This window comes from Euprymna scolopes, chromosome 44, assembly GCF_053919585.1.
Source record: "Euprymna scolopes isolate OS-2025 chromosome 44, ASM5391958v1, whole genome shotgun sequence".
NCBI lineage: Eukaryota > Metazoa > Mollusca > Cephalopoda > Sepiida > Sepiolidae > Euprymna > Euprymna scolopes.
The window spans coordinates 1889999-1903739 of NC_136525.1; positions in this window are offsets into that span (position 1 = coordinate 1889999).

Sequence of the window (13741 nt, forward strand, 5' to 3'; positions counted from 1 at the left end):
AGGGGTGGGATTTTGCTGCATGTCAGTTTTGTCGAATTGGTACATCAAGTGGCATAGGCTAATCTAAACCATTCACAGAGATGCAACATTTCGACGATAAACAGAGAGTGGAACTTTGTTGACAATGCGGAAGTTATTAAACTGGACACTTATTTTGGAAACTAGCTAAAACGGAAGATAGTATTGGCAGATGAACTATTGCGGCGATAGGACAGTGGTTGAAGCTTGGTATATAATGCTGGACATATTAGGTTGGAGGCTCATAATTGGAGTCTGTTTAAAAGGGAGATAGTATTGGTAGATGAACTATTGCGGCGATAGGACAGTGGTTGAAGCTTGGTACATAATGCTAGGTTGGAGGTAAAAGGGAGGTAGTATTGGTAGATGCGTCAGCTCATAGGTAGCAACAATACTTTATTCATAGAAGAATTTTGTCTTCGCAGAGATGTAGGATCATCTACCACGGACCAAAGTATTTTCATTCCGGACGTGAGAAATTTGGAATAACAAACTATATCTCGAATTTAATTGTCGATTAAAAAAATTTGCTCCAGGAAAAAGTTATGTAATATCCATTCATTATATTCTCACTCCGGCTTTAATATTCTAAAAGATTTCAATATTACAACCGCATCACGTCACCTTGAATCACCATTGAAACTGAATTAGGAACTATAATTGTCACAGTGGAACTTCTGTTTATTTATTAATAATTTACAAAATGTTTTTCGACACTGCGTTTCTATTTGAAGTAAGCCACTTCCATTGCTATAATCCATTAATACGTATGATTAAATAAACATAGGTTGGAGGTCACTCAAAAACTGATACTCAATTAATGTAAGATGGTCCAAAAGCAGTCTAAAGCATTCTATATATTAATTTATTTTTATGAAGTTTAAAACGGAATTTTATTGCATAACTGTTCTTCTAAAGTGTCCTCACATTCAAATTGCATTTTAGAAATTCACCAGATGCTAAAATCAGGCTTTAGTAGGGCGTATTCCAATTCCTACTGTAGCTATTCCTATGAACGTGAAATCATAAAAATTGGCCAGTCATCTAAGAAGATGTATAGCAATAACATATTGAATTTTCAAGAGTCTACGGCCATTTTAAATGCATCTACAAAGAAAGTTTGGAAATGTATTGAAGGCACTTCGTATCACATAAACGCTTAAGTTTGCAATTTTTTTTTTTAGTTTGTTTTCTTTTTGAAAAAGAGAAGCACCTCTCGAAATTATCAAAAACATTTGTAGTATTGGTAGATGCGTCAACTCATAGGTAGCAACAATACTTTATTCATAGAAGAATTTTGTCTTCGCAGAGATGTAGGATACTCGCAGGTATTAAAACCTTCCTAGTGCAGAAGCAGCTCACCTTTGTTGTAGAAGTATTTGCAATGAGCTCAATGTATTTGTTCCAATTCATGTTGTCTGTGAATGTTAAGCCGAGGAGTTTGAACAATGAGCTCTAAGGGGGGATGTTATTGCTCATGACTATCGATGGTTAATTTCAGTTATTACAAAAAAATTAATAAACACTGTTTACCGGCTAAAACGCTACTGTCAAATAAAATTATTTTACGTCATCCAATTAAAACACTTGTTGCTATAGAGAGTGATAGAGAGTCACACGGGTTCAAGGCATGCAGAATTTAATTGGCCTACCACACTCACATTTTTTATCATTCAAGCATGCCTGGTTGGCCGACGGATCACGTTTTACTAGTAGTCATTTTTTTTTTACCAGGGGTCACCACTTATCAAGTCCCAGAGGTCACTCGAAGATTAGGATTAAATAGTTTATTGCCTGTGACTGCTTGAACAATGGAATCTCAGATGGAGTTACTGGTCACGGCAATCGTTGATTGAGAGAGTTTTATTGCTATTATTTTTTTACATGGAGGTCACCACTTATGAAGGCCCCGAAGCCACTCGGGGAGATAATGGGATTGTATCATAGTAATCGTTAGTATTGGATATTTGGATAAAGTGTCTTACTAAAAGGGGCGGTTCATCAGGAATTTGTTTATGTTGGACTTGAAGACATCCAATTGGTGGGAAACAAGCAAACAGAAGAGAGTTCCACTGGCGTGCACTTCTAAGAAAGAAACTTTGTTCATGGAATCTACGTTTTGATTTAGGCACAGATAAAGAGTGGGGAAAATTACTGACAGTGGTTTCAGCTAGATGGGTGTTTTTCGTGAAAGATTGGCGAGGGGGACAGAGATTGGAGCTCGGGCGAGCACTTTCCATGGAAATAACGATAAAACAAAGACATGCTGACAACGTGGGAGAGAGGTTGCAGGGAAGAGAAAAGGTCATCCCCACTAAGCTACGAAGTCTATTTTGTACTCTGTCAAGGCAGGATACGCCGTTTTTAGCTGCTCCTGCCCAGATGTGGTAGCAATACTCCATCCATGGACGTACTTGGCTTTTATAGATAGAGAATTGCATCAGTAGTGAGATATCTCTTGTTTATTTTCTTTATTAGCACATTATTTATGACAAGAAAGTTCTTGCGGTTTTAAACTTTTAAATTCAGATAAACATATCTAAGTTCAAACAGAAATTTATTGATCGAAACAAACACCATCAGAATGAACATATTTGTGCCAACGCAAACCGTGTAACGTAAAAAGCTTGCGTTCTGGTTGCAATGAAGTCGCTAAAGGCGTTTTTGATATCATTTAAATTTTTAAAGCATTTCTAACGCAGAATGCTGCCAAAATGTTTGATAAAATTGTAGTCGGTGGGTGAAAAGTCTTGAGAGTATGGCGGGTGAGGCAGAGTTTCGTAGCCCCATCGTTTAACTTCTGCAGGGTTGGTTTAGCAACGTACCGTCGGGCATTTTCGTGGAGGAGAATTTGGCATTTTCTTATGGTTTCTGGTTGGTGCTGTTGTAGAAGTTTTTGATGACTATTATCCATTTTTTGACAGTAGTTCTCCGCCGTAATTGTTTCGCCTGTATTAAAAAAACAACTGTAATGGATGAAATCGGTCACAGACCACCAAATAATTACAATGACTGTCTTTTGGTGCAACTCTGGCTTCGTGGAGCTTTGTCGGTGTCTAACCACTGAGCTGAGCGTCATCGGTTGTCGTAAAGAACCCACTTTTCATCACAAGTCACAACCCGATAGAGAAACAGGTCATTCATGTTGCATAAAAAAGGGAAAATGATTCTTCTAGTTGTCATTCGTTCCGTGAAACACCTATTTATAATTTTTTTTTTTTGTCTTTCCTATCTCTCGTAAGTGGTTAGAAATCGTCGTATACATTAGATCTAATTCAGAAGCAAGTTCTCAAGCAACTGTGCGTGGATTTGACTTCAACTAAGGCTCTTTATTAATCCTTGTCAACATCCGATGACTTATTACTACGCTATTCATGTTCAAGACTCTCGTCACCGCCACGAAATTTCTTAAACCACCATTGTGCTGTGTGTTCAGTAGGGGTTCCAGGCCAAACGCTTCGTTGATATCGTGAGCTGTTTCAGCAACCTTTTGACCTAGCTTTAATTGAAATAAGAAAATTGTGCTAATTTGCTTTTTTTTATCTTATATTCAACGTTTTGAAAAAAAAAAGACATGATTGTTTTGAAATGTTTGTAAATTAAACGCTTAGATAGAGCGAAAACGCTCTTTAAAATGATATATAAAGTAAAGGTACTATAACGAAAACTTATTTGAAAATACATCATTTGAAACCAAAATTAAACATTCCGCAAGAACTTTCTTGTCAACCTGATACATTGTCATATAGATGGGATTTGTGTCTTATGTTTAAGATGGTATATTTAAGCAAAATATAACTTGAACAAAGGACTGATAAGCTTTAAATCCTTTCAGTATTACATATGTTGTATTCCACTGTGATAATGGCCGAATCGTCAGTTGTGTTGAAGTTTATTTCAAAATTAACAATTTTTGTTATTTCTTTTTCTTAAACACTTGTTGGTGAAAATAGCAAAACACACGCGGCTTGTTATAAAAATATGTCGTTTATTTTTGTAAATATACGTTTTTAGTTTTCAATGACAGATTGACAACGTCTAATGGCGTGCGTGACAGAGTAGTTGGGTGGTGTGCCGTAGGTTGTGTTGCTAGACTTCCTCTCGTGTTGCTGTGTCGACTCTCTTCCTCTCCTCCGTGTCTCTTTTTATTTGGCCCAGATGACGACGACATTGCGATCTGCATTGTTTCGCAAAAATGTGGTCACTTGCTGGCCAGATATTTTGCGTCCTAAGATTTGACCTCGCTGTGATGCCATCTCTATGGCCTTGCATAGACTTGTGACCGACTTTTATGTTTGTCGTCACTCGACCATATGAAGATTTAGCATGTGACGTTGGATTGTATCTGCCTTTTACAGGGCTCTTAAAAATCCAAACGAATTATCAGCGTTCAACGAAATGATAAACAAAGAGAGGAATGTCGTTCAAAGGTGTCGTTCGAATTCACCGGTGAAACGTATTTGGGTGTTTCTTTTCGATAGCCTTTTTTAATATAGTTTATTAGAATAACTGTAGCAGAGCGCGGATACGCGTATGGCATCACCAGCAAAAGTATGACAGTCAACGCGTGCAAAGAGGTTCTAATCCAATTTAATTCTGTTAGAGCCAGGAGTCTGCCGCCGAACGACTAATAAAAACTATGCACCACGGAATATTTATTAATTATATAAGCAATTAATTAAAGAAGGGCACTCAGCCTTCATGAGTTGGAATACTCAATCAAAGCAAAAGAATTTTAAAAAATAACAATTCAGAAACCTGGTATAGTGCCCCAGTAGTTGCTGACCCTGATAGTAGCCCCCTACACCTGAGTGGCAATGTGCCTTGTTTGTGGTGAAAATGTAATTTAAAAAAAATAAATAAATAAAATAAAAAAAACCATTAAATCAATTAAATAGGCTGTTAACAATTTTTTTTTCTTAAAAAAGAAAACATGTTTAAAAAATCATTTCAAAGCACCTCAGTCACAATTAGAATTTGTTTACACAATTCAAGCGCATTTCAAGTTATTACATTCGTAATCAACTTTTTCCCAAATTTCAGGGTACATTTAAAAAGTATGTGTATTTTTGCAAAACTTGATTTACAAAAGATCATTATAATTTCATTACAAAATTTAAAAATTATTTCAAGTATTTTGGTTCATCGTTAAAATCAATTTTTCTTCCCAAAGGATCATTAAAAATTCCGAATTTATGTAAGTTAACTTCTTTCCAAAATAATTCATTTATTATTTTAAAAACAATCTTCTCAAAAGATCATACATCTAAAATCGACCCATTTTTCACAATGAAATTCCAAGATTATTCCAAACATTTGATTCATTATTAAAATTAATCTTCCTAAAAAATCATAGAAAATTAATTTTGAATCAATTTACCCTTCACAATGAGATTCAGAGACATCCCAAATGTTTTTCATTTCGTAATTATTATTTTTAAAATTCAGTGTACATTTAAAGTTATTTAATTGATTCTTAAAAATCATTTCTTCTTATAGACCATTATCAAGGTCATTTCGAATTCAGAAACTTTTCACGTTAACTTTTTTTTCAAAGTAATTAGTGATGTCACAGCGAGGAAGAAGGAAAGAAAATCGTGACCCAAAAAGGTCAGAAATAAACCTGTTAGACATGTGAACCGAGAGGGACATGGAAATACATAAGTAGAGTTTTTTTGTTTGTTTGTTTTTTTGATACACAACCTGAACTCGGACATACTCACATTATCCACCATTAACTAACGAATTTTCACTCCGGACGTGAGAAATGTTGGATCACAAACTACACCTCGAATTCGTGTGTCTATTAAAACAACTTTCCCTCGAAAAAGTTAGGTAATATCCATTCATTATATTCTCATTCCGGCTTTAATATTCTATTTTTTAATATAGTTTGTTAGAATAATTGTTACAGAGCGCAGATGTGCGTATGGCATCATCAGCGGAAGTACGACATTCTCCGTGTGCAATAAAGTGAGCAATGTGCGACGTGATGTCACAGCAAGGAAGAAGGAAATAAAAAGATTATAAAAGAATAAGGAAAGGTGTGGCCCGAGAAGGAGAGAAATAGACATGTTAGAACGACATAGAGATGTTTTTTATTTGTTTTTTTATACACAACTTAGACTCAGTGCGCTTAGATCATCTACCACGGACCAAAGTATTTTCATTCCGGACGTGAGAAATTTGGAATAACAAACTACATCTCGAATTTAATTGTCGATTAAAACAATTTGCTCCAGAAAAAAGTTAGTTGCTGATTTCTTTACGTCCTCTGATGAAAAGAATAACAAGAATAGCATTCCTTGAAACTCCACGGAATAACGACTTTGTAATGTGTTTTTTGAAGTATGCAGTCGAACAATAAATTTTGATTGTAAAGTTCAACTTACAGTTTTAATTTTCTTTCTTGTATAATAAGTTCTACTCTCTATTGGATATTGAGCTTTTTTATTCGGTTGGGATTATATATTTTCTATACATAAATACTGTTATTTATATTAGTTTAAAGTTTACCATTGCGTATATCAGGTAAACACTACATCCCTTTGTTTTCGTTAATATATATATATATATATATATATATATATATATATATATATATATATATATATAAGAAAAGAGCTGTCAAGTAGAAATTTACAAAAGGTTTTATTATTCGGCAGAATACTCCAAAGATAGTGGCTAGGTACTCCTTAATCCACGGAGTTTTAAAGAATGCTATTTCTTCTCTTCAGAGGAAAAACTGTTAGCAAAATAATCCAATAGTCACGCTGAAATTTTAACATTTCTTTGTATTTGCTGGTTACTGTATATGATGAAACTAAACGTTTTTTGATTTGTAATCACAAAACTTTTAACAGATAAGAATATAAATATGGAAAACAGTTCATGTGAAAAGTTCAGTCAGAGTTCGACGTTAAGATAAAAATATTTAAAGAAGAAGTCCAGTGTAATGGAGGTGATTATTTGCAGGTAAATGGACAACAGCAGGTGCTCGACTCAGTTGGTGAAATAGAAAAACAAAGCGTCAGAGATTGGAGTTAAAAGATTTCAGGACCGCCCAAAAAAAAAAAAGGTTCCATTTTGGTCGGATAAAAAGTTGAAAGTAATTGGGGGAAAAGAAAAAGAAGAGAACGTAGAGTTGAAAGTGGGCCACGCGTTGTAATGGAAATGAGTACCAGACGACCGGAAACGTAACAGACAGAGATTTTGAATTCAGTGGTTGATATAGGGACCAACTAATCCTAAGATAAATAAGAGGAAATCCTAGGGTGTTTTGTAAGCAAAAATTAAACTGTTATTGGCAATAGTAATAATGCTAGCCGTATAAATTAATAATAATAATAATAATAATAATAATAATAATGATAATATTAATAATAATAACAATAATAATAGTAATAATAACAATAATAATAACAATGATAATAATAATAGTAATAATAGCAATAATAATAACAATAATAATAATAAAAATAATAATAGCAATAATAATAACAATAATAATAATAACAATATTAATAATAACAATAATAATAATATTAATAATAATAACAATAATAGTAAAAATAATAATAAAAATAGAAATAAAAAATAAGAATAATTATAAAGCTAATAGCTAGAAACGAAATTTAAAAAATAAATTTGAAAAAACTAAATTTAAATATATATATATGTGTGTGTGTGTGTGTGTGTGTGTGTGTGTGTGTGTGTGTGTGTGTGTGTGTGTGTGTGTGTGTGTGTGTGTGTGCTTTTCATTTCATAACCTCAAGCTTCGACTTAAGTGCAGACGGGACACTAAGTCGGCACGTGAGTCGTCAATATACGGATAATGTCCTAGCTTGGTCATTTAAATGACGACGGTAGCAACTACGTTCATCACGTCTTCATCGGACGCGCCTTGTGTGCGGGAATGTCTGTCTATGTGTAATCAAATTTACAATATGATAACGATCGTGTCTTTTACCACAAAAGAACTCGCCAGACGTAATCTAAAATCAATCCATTATTATATCGTGCGTCGTTAATTGTCCATACGTTGGCGATCAACTTTTTTTCTTTGTGCAATATTGGCGAAATTTACACGCCAGTGTTTACGAGATGTTTTTTTTTTTTTGTATTTTGTTTGTTTTTAGTCTATTTATTCCTTTATTCTTTTTGTTCATTTCTTCAGATATCCGGCTTCGATGCCCCCTCCACCCTACAAAATGGCGAGTTCTTTTGTGTGTGTGTGTGTGTGTGTGTGTGTGTGTGTGTGTGTGTGTGTGCGGTTGTTTTTTTTTTCCTTTTGAGCTAACGTCTCTGAGCAAAGCGATGACTACTCTATTAATACGTGAGCGATTTGCGTCTTCGGTGAACAACAGGGATAACCAAGCGGACGAAAACTCGATTGTTAAGACAGTTACAAGAATTCATTTGCACGGACGCGAATAGACGATAAAAAAAAATAAAAAAAACGGACATATTAGATTTGAATGCGTCCGTTAAACTTGAAAAAAGACTCTGTCTGTCAATTCCTTATGCTCAAACGTAAGATAACATTTTTGGTCGCATTTTATTTGGTCTTTAACCTTTGAGATTTTCTTTTTGTTATTTATTTATATAGACAACTAGAAGTTAAGCCAAGCTTTGCTCGGGCCTTATGTACTGTTCATAACTTTATGTGCATATATATATATATATATATATATATATATATATATATATATATATATATATATATATTTATATTAAAACGTTTGAATCATGTCCAGGTAACCTACATCTAAAATGTTTGGCTAAAAAAGTTTGCCCTGTATTTAAGAATTCAGGTGATAAGTCATCTCCCTCTCAGTACAGACCAATAAGTCTCCTGTGTGTTATTGGTAAGTTGCTGGAATCCATATTAAATAGAGAAATAGTCAACCACCTCAGCAGGAATAACCTTCTTAGTGACACACAATATGGTTTCCGCTCTGCAAGATCTACCGCAGATGTGCTGACGGTTATATCCCACGGGATTAGTGAATCTCTTGACAAAGGCTTCCTTTCTAGGGCAATTGCTCTTGACATATCAAAGGGCTTCGACAAGGTATGGCATAAGGACCTACTTCACAAGATTTCCAGCTACGGTATAACTGGAAATATTTTCTCAATCATTAAATCATTTCTCTCCGATAGGCTCATAAGAGTAGTGGTAGATGGACAAAAAGCCTACAATATAAATGCTGGAGTCCCTCAGGGGTCAATCCTAGGCCCAACTCTCTTCCTCATCTATATCAATGATCTCCCTAAACACATACTTAAATCATTCGTTGACATCTATGCTGATGACACGACCATCTACGGCAACACATCAAAGGCTGTAAATGACAAAGTTCTCTCTGATTCTCTCTCCTCTGATCTCGAGCGCGTGGTTCAGTGGGGGAAGATGTGGCTGGTTTCCTTTAATGCATCCAAAACCAAACTCCTATCCTTACATCATCAACTCTCTGATCCCCATCTGGCATCAATTGAAATGGATGGCTCTCGTCTGGGTGAGGCCCCGTGTTTTGACAAACTTCTGGGTTTGACCTTTACTCCTGATCTGAAATGGAACACGTACATCAAGTCTGTTGCCAAGGTCGCTGGAAAGATGGTGGGATCCTTCTACCGCTCCAGAAGATATCTCACTACTGATGCAATTCTCTATCTATATAAAAGCCAAGTACGTCCAAGGATGGAATACTGTTGCCATATCTGGGCAGGAGCTGCTAAAAACAACCTATCCTGCCTATACAGAGTACAAAATAGACTTGGTGGCTTAGTGGGGATGCCCTTTTCTCTACCCTGCAACCTCTCTCCCACAGAAGAGACGTTGCGAGCCTATCCTTGTTTTATCGTTATTTCCATGGCAGGTGCTCGTCTGAACTCCAATCTCTGGTCCCCCCCTCGCCAAACTTTCACAAAAAACACCCGTCTAGCTGAATCCACCGTTAAAATTTCCCCCCACTCTATATCTGTGCCTAAATCAAAACGCGGATTCCATGAACAAAGCTTCTTTCTTAGAACTGCACGCCTGTGGAACTCTGTTCCGTCTGCCTGCTTCCCACCGGACTACAACTTGGATATCTTCAAGTCCAATGTAAACAAATTCCTAATGAACCGCCCCCTTAAGTAAACACTTCATCATATCCACACTAACGTAATGTACTTGCAATAACCCTTATCCCTGAGTGGCTTCCGGGCCTTGATAAGTGGTGATCACTGTGTAAAAAAAAAAAAAAAATTTCAAGTGTTTAGGGAGGAGTTTGGTAAAATCTACAAAATCAAGTGTTTGGGGGAGGAGTTTGGTAAAATCTACAAAAGTCAACTCTTTCAACTTTGACTTCTTGGCAGCCATATTTTCGTCCAAAAACTGATAAAAAGCTTGAGGCATGTCTGAATACCTTTTATATAAAATTTTAAATTCTTAGACCCAAGATTTGTTACATAATTTGCTAGAGACCGCAAAGATCCAATCTTTCGAACTTTGACCTCTTGGCAGCCAAAATTTCGGCCAAAAACCGATTGAAAATCTTGCCCCATGCCTTTATGTAACATTTCAAATGTTTAAACTAAAAATTCGCTGAGAGATCAATTTTTTTTTTTTTAATTTGACCCCAATTTTGACTCCTTAACATTTATTCCTTTGGGCTCAAATCAAGTTAAAATGTTTGATCCATGTCCAAATAACCTCCATTTAACATTTCAAGTGTTTAGATCACAAAATTGACGAAGAAGTTTGGTAAAGGTTTCAAACGTCAAATCGTTGAACTTTGACCTCTTGACAGCAAAAGTTCTTGCTAAAAACTGATTCAAAATTTTTTCCCAAATCTTAATACCCCTTATGTCAAATCTCGAGTCTGTAGACTGAAAATTGACAGAGTAATTTGGTAGGGAAATGTACGCACACAGACAGACAAACACACAAAGAATTTTACTTTTGTAGATATATAGATTCCATTTTAAACTAGCAGGTCGCCCGACAGAAATGCTGTAGATATTAAACGTAACGATAAATTACTTAAAAAAAACAAAAAAACGGAAAGAAACTGAAACCCGTACTCGCGAGTATTGCGTCTTTTTTTCTAAGCAGCTAAATTCTTGTAAGCAAAGAAAAAGAAACCCTCGATCTGAGATCGAAACCAAAACCTAAAGGCAGTGAATGAAGTACGATAGCCGTTAAACCAGCTTAACATGATGTTTGAAAAATGTTTTCAAACCAACTTTTACTTAGCATCAGTAATCTGTCATGTTTCCCGACCGCGCACACGCAGTCGTTAAACAGTTGAAAACAGATGAAAAATCCGAAGACCCCACATACCAATTTTTCAATTTTGATTCCTTACCAGCCCATTTTCGGGTGATTAAGTTTTCCACATATCTGAATATTATAGATAATTAATTTCAAGTCTGTAGATCGAAAATTCATTGAGTATGTAGGTTGAGAAGGGTCCCACGCACGCATGCACACGCGTGTGCGCGCACACACACACACACACACACACATTCTTACTTTTGTAGATGTACTAGTGATGGGCGCCAGGCTTTGCCCGGTCGTAAAATACGCTTAAATATCATATTTTAATTTATCCAGATTTTGTATATATATATATATATATATATATATATATATATATATATATATATATATATATATATATATATATAAGTGAACTTGTCTGTGTATCTGTGTTTGTGTCTGTGTGTCTGTGCATCTGTGTGTCTGTGTGTGTACATTTCCCTACGCAATAACTCTGTCAATTTTTAGTCTACAGACTCGAAATTTGATATACAGGGTACTGAAATTTGGAGAAATCTTTGTAATCCGTTTTCGGCCAGAAATTTGGCTGTTAAGCGGTTAAAGTTCAACGATTTGGCCTTTGAGAACTCTATCAAACTCCTCCGCCAATTTTAGGTCTAAACACTTTAAATTTTAGATATAGGTTTCTTGGACATGGATCTAACTTAATAACTTAATTTGAGCTCAGAACAATAGATGTTAAGGGGTAAAAATAGGGGTCAAAGTTTGACCGCTTTTTTTTTTTTGCTCAACATACACTTCCAAACACCCGGGAAACGCCGGGCTTGAAATGCTAGTATTATTATAGAGTCGTGATTTCCAAAGTAAAAAAATTAAAAATGTTAGGTGTCATCAGCTAGAATTGAAATCGAAAACAGAACTGTAGCATTCAAAGCTGATGACGTTACCACTGTACCAATGTGACACGCAAATAAATTGCTTAAAAATAAACAAAGATGAATCTACAAAATATATAATGACTTTTTTAATTTTGACCCTTTTTGACCCCTTAAATATATGTTCACCGGCTCACGATCCATAAAGAAACGGTCCATAGAAAATCCAATCATCTAAGGGCCCCTAGAGGAAAGAAACCATTAGAGTAGAAAATCTTTTGTAATCTTTAAACTTCTAGAATAAAGGGGTGGGATTTTGCTGCGTTTTATATCAGTCGCGGGTATTTACGTATCTTGTAATATTTTGGCATATTACTGGTTTTCTATAACCGGTTGGTTACCGTCAATAGCTGATTGAAAGCCTCGAAACACGGAATCTGTAAACGTTTCCTTCGTGTTGCTAACTGAGGTCTTTAGAAATCGCTAAATCCGAACAAAAAATCACCAGAAAACCGCTAGATTTTTACGTTTCTATATGAGTAACAAAAGTTCAGGAGCAAAACATTGTGGGACGAAGCCTCTTTTCTAAATATAAGGTCGTATATAACTAACTGTAGTAAAAATTACATGATTGGCTTTGAGTGATGGAAAGTGAGTTTGGCTTGGTGGGTGAAGAAGAGCTGAGTTAGCGTCCGAAACAGGGGTGAGTCGGAAGCTGTCAATGAGTAAGAAAATTGTTAGAACCAGTTCGGAAGACAAGAACTGCTTTCCGTCCCACTTCCCCTTGGAGCAGAGAAAAGAATAGTGGGATGGGGCGGTGGTTAATGGATCGGAAGTGTGCGTTAGAGCGGTTCATCAAAAGATGCCTGGGAAAAGGGCGCCAGAGCTGGTTTTCGTTTCGAGCTTGCACAGCTACAGGTTTAATTGTGGAAAAGCCGTAGTGATTTTAAGTATCCGAAAAATCCTTAAACTGAATTGAATACGCAGGGCTATGATTCCATATTCCTCAACGATATAGAATTGTTTTTTTTTACACAGGAATCACCACTTATCAAGGCCTGGAGGCCACTCGAGGATAAGGATTACTGGATATACATTACTCAATGTGATTATAGCGTAGTAAACATAAGTAGTGGGAATTTTGTAGATTGGATTACTTGGGGGGGCGGTTCATCAAATATTTGTTTACGTTGGACTTGAAGACAAGTTGTAGTCAGCTGGAAAGCAGACAATCGGAAAAGAGTGCCACGGGTGAGCGGTCCCTTAGACGACGAATATCGGAAAATTGGCAAAAAAAACATTAATTCTTTCAACCTCAACACGGCCGTTTTTTTACAAGAAGGGGTCGCTTTTTTCGTCGACATTTTCGCAAGTCATCGTCTCCTTTCGTGACTACCCTTAATTCCAACGCTCACAACTTCTGGTTGCGCGATGGATGCATCAGCTAAGACGTTAAGTTTTTTTGTTTGTTTTTTTTTCACCTACTTTTCCACCTTCGCGTTACGGGTTCGAGCCTGCCTGCCTACTACTAATTTATTTTTTTGTTAATTTCTCTCACCACCCAACCTGCTTACTGTTGCTT